The 4,190-nt window shown below is 40.3% G+C and overlaps 1 long non-coding RNA gene across 1 annotated transcript; it reads left to right on the top strand.

Moving 5' to 3' along the window:
* The first annotated feature begins 610 nt into the window (after window positions 1-610).
* On the top strand, window positions 611-3,365 carry LOC131424933 (uncharacterized). Its single transcript, XR_009228592.1, has 3 exons — window positions 611-894; window positions 992-1,095; window positions 2,907-3,365. It is a non-coding gene; the product is annotated as an uncharacterized LOC131424933 (long non-coding RNA).
* Window positions 3,366-4,190: the final 825 nt, after the last annotated feature.

Here is a 4,190-nt window from a genome sequence, read left to right as displayed (position 1 = left end):
TGCCAAAAACTGAAAAATAAATATTGAAATTTAAAAAAATAAATAAATAAATAGAAACGTTCTTTAAAAAAAAAAAAGAAATTGAGGTTGTGGACCCAGCTGCAGTGATGCATGGCATGGGCTTCTGCAGCAGGCCTCCCTGCTGTGCCAAGGCCTGGCTGCTGCAGATGACAGGTCTGACAGGTCAGGGAGCCTTGACTCCCTAGGCACTGGCTCCAGGCAGCGGCAGGGCCGCTGGAACTCTCACCCACCCAGGCCAACACCCCACCTCTCTTGCTTCTTGGCAGGGATTAGTAGACAGGCTGTCCTTGCTTTTTAAATTCTCCTCCCCTCTCCCACCTTTCTTCCTCTCCTCTCCTTTCTAATAAATAAATAAATACATAAATAAATAAATAAATAAATAAATAAATAAATGGAAGATATTTTAAAAAAAGAAAGGAAGAAAGAAAATACTTATCCGTTTATTACCAATGGGCTATTTTGTTTGAAGGAGGCTTCCCCTGTCATTCATATATATATATATATATATATATATATATATATATATATATATTTCAGTTATAGGTGGAAACAATACCTTTATGTTATTTTTATGTGGTGCTGAGGATTGAACCCTAGTGCCTCTTGCATGCTCGGCAAGCACTCTACCTCTGAGCCACAACCCCAGCCTTTTCCCTGTCATCTTTACCATTTTTATTTTTGATGGCTGAGAGGTCCAGATTATTTTTCTAATTTTTTTCATTCTCCTTTCTAAATATTTTGGATCAAGTCATCTCGCTGTTCTAGGAAATTATAATTGAGACAAATGATCAGGCGATCTCTGTATCACCTTCAAAGTGATTCATCATAAGTCCAAAGAGGATGCTCAGTTTGAACAGCAGAAGGGCCCACAAGGTATAAAGTGTTAGGAAAATATAAATCATCCTCCAAACCTTAGCAAACTGAGGTCTCTGTTAGAGTTTGAGTCAAAATTATTGTGATATCTCTCCAGATTACCTCAAGGCCTGAGTTTGAATCCCTCTCTATATTTATCAGGGTCATCAGCAAATCTTCCTAAATCCTGTTGGGCCTGTTTTAGATCTTGCATAGAAAAAGGTACCTGCATTCTTACCAGTCAATATTCTCCATTTTCCTCTTGTAATGTGTATAAACTGGTAGTAGGCTAAATAGGGACAGACTCATGATGAGGGAAATAGGGTTGCAGGAATGGGAGCAGGTAATGGTGGGTACAGAGGACAGTGGGAGAATTTGATATTGGAAGATGAGTGTTAGGTACATTGTTGAGAGGAAGGAAGGTGTGGTTTGGGGGTCCCTAGGCTAGTAATGTTTTGACTCATTGAACTAGAAAGGCCTCATCAGAGTAGGATGGGCATGATATTGAAAAGTGGGGGAGGGGACCAAGAGTTTTTGTGTCACTCTATTGGAAACATAGATAGTCCAAAAATAACAACAGGATTACTGACACAGAAAAGAGCAAGAATCATTGTATTCCTTGGCTTTCCTTTGGAATAATAAATGTGAGGGGACATTGGGTCCATGCAAAGGCACTATAGAATAAGGACCATAAATACCACTTTGGTGAAGAAAAGATACCAACTGAGAATATATTTCTTAGCTATGAGGGATCTTCAACTAGTGCCCCATGAGAAGATTTGTAAGTAGATAAAGGTGGTTAACTCATTGCCCTCCAGATTCTGGAAGTAACCTATAAAAATGGTGGTGTGATGCCCATTACTGAAGAGAGACAGGGGGACACCATAAGGCAACAGCCATAACAGTGGAGCCTCATTGCCTCTCTGATGGCCTTGCTCAAAAGAATGCCACAAAAAGCAAGAGAAAGTGTACATCTATATGTCAGCAGGAAAAAAAAATGTCACTGTTATTAAGAGGAAAAAAAAGATGAACAGTGACAACATAACTGACATTAGATAAAGCATGGGTGTGACATATGGAAGAGATTTCAGCAGAGGAAAGTGTAGGCAGAGAAACTAAAGCAAACTGTAAGATATCAGAGGCTAAGTTAGACATAATCTCAACCAAAGCTGGGAGAGGAATAAGGTGAAGTTTAAATTCCTTCCTGTAGATGGCTGTCAATCGGATTCAAGGCACTTGATTAGATGTCACTGGAGAGTGGGGAGTTGAAACTCCAAACCTCAGGTCTTGTGTTCCAAAGAAAGAAAATTTGAAGTCAGAAACCAAAGATAATGCAAGATAACTTTTTTCTTAAAGTAAAAATAAAGTAAGGCTCAAACAAAGAGCATTCTTCAAACAGTGGTTCACTCCCAGCAGAGAACAATGAAGGAAAAAGTCCTGTCTCCAAATTCATTGGTATTTTATGGTTGCCCTGAGAACTGGGTCCACATTCACCACTTTTTGACAATCAGGTGTTCAACTCCTTCATGTCAAGGGGTAGAGTTTTTACTTAGTTGTTCTTCTCCAGAACTGTCATATTGGCCATCATATTAAGTGGGGGTCTTAATTTACAAGTAAATACTATGTTACTGTGAGTATTGGGGTCAATGACCAGAAAGAACTTAACTTTTTTCTCCTGTAATGCTAAGAAAATGTCTCTTCTGAAATTTATTGAGACACTTATGACCATAAATTCTAGCTTCACAATGACCCCAAATGACCCTGACAAGAGTTAGTAATAGCCCCATTAATCTTTCTTGGTGTAATTCTTAATTGACTCTCTTTTTTCTGATTATTTGTGTACCTGTTGTTTTTCTGCATTATCTGCCTACCCACTTGCCTTAAAAGTAATTTAAAGAAAGCCTTAAGAGCAACATAAAGAAAACCCATGACATTGGCTGTTATTTGTTTGCATTTCAGTGCTCACTACTAACTTCGATCTAACATCTCTCACCCACTGAGAGAACTGACAATGGCCTTCTTTGGTTTGGCAGGTAGAGGTCAGAGGAGGGTCCCTTTGCCTTGGAGCTGGAAGGCTGCATGGCAGATGAACAAAATCCTCCTGCCTTCCACAAAGACCATGAAGGAAAGCAGGTAAGAGGGTGGGGGTCAGTCACAGAGCTACCTTTGTCAGGATGTCCCTCCTCACACTGTACAGCAACCAGGCTTCCTAAAACTTGGTGAAGTTCTTCACTGATCTTGCACAGCCCCGTGGGCAGATTGGACACAAATCCTCACAGAGAAGAAATTCAAGCAGAGCACAGCTGTCCAAGTGGCCCAAACATAAGCACTAAGCGGGTTGGAATTCAGGTCCCACCACCCTCGTTCAGGGCTCATATCTTTTAGGTGGCAAAGAGCCAGGCACACATAGAGATGTGGTTTCACCAGACTGAGGTTCTGATGGAGTTGGTGTCTGGTGCAAAACTTTAATTCAACTGTTAGCTCTAAAAACAGGAAAGCATATGTTCTAATCAATAAAATTTTCCCTGTTTTTTTAAATTTTTTATTGTTGGTTGTTCAAAACATTACATATTTCTTGATATATCATATTTCACACTTTGATTCAAGTGGGTTATGAACTCCCATTTTTTACCCCATATACAGATTGCAGAATCACATCAGTTACACATCCATTGATTTACATATTGCCATACTAGTGTCTGTTGTGTTCTGCTGCCTTTCCTATCCTCTACTATCCCCCCTCCCCTCCCCTCCCCTCCCCTCTTCTCTTCTCTCTCTACCCACTCTACTGTCATTCATTTGTCCCCCTTGTATTATTTTCCCTTTCCCCTCACTTCCTCTTGTATGTACTTTTGTATAACCCTGAGGGTCTCCTTCCATTTCCATGCAATTTCCCTTCTCTCTCCCTTTCCCTCCCACCTCTCATCCCTGTTAAATGTTAATCTTCTTCTCCTGCTCTTCGTCCCTACTCTGTTCTTAGTTACTCTCCTTATATCAAAGAAGACATTTGGCATTTGTTCTTTAGGGATTGGCTAGCTTCACTTAGCATAATCTGCTCTAATGCCATCCATTTCCCTGCAAATGCTATGATTTTGTCATTTTTTAATGCAGAGTAATACTCCATTGTGTATAAATGCCACATTTTTTTTATCCATTCGTCTATTGAAGGGCATCTAGGTTGGTTCCACAGTCTTGCTATTGTGAACTGTGCTGCTATGAACATGGATGTAGCAGTGTCCCTGTAGCATGCTCTTTTTAGGTCTTCAGGGAATAGACCGAGAAGGGGAATAGCTGGGTCAAATGGTGGCTCCATTCCC

Source organism: Marmota monax, unplaced genomic scaffold, assembly GCF_021218885.2.
Source record: "Marmota monax isolate L192 unplaced genomic scaffold, Marmota_monax_Labrador192_F-V1.1 WCK01_AAM20220418_F8-fsc00714, whole genome shotgun sequence".
NCBI classification, from domain to species: Eukaryota; Metazoa; Chordata; class Mammalia; order Rodentia; family Sciuridae; genus Marmota; species Marmota monax.
The sequence above is the reverse complement of the archived record's forward strand: the minus strand, read 5'-3'. Positions and strand labels throughout refer to the sequence as shown.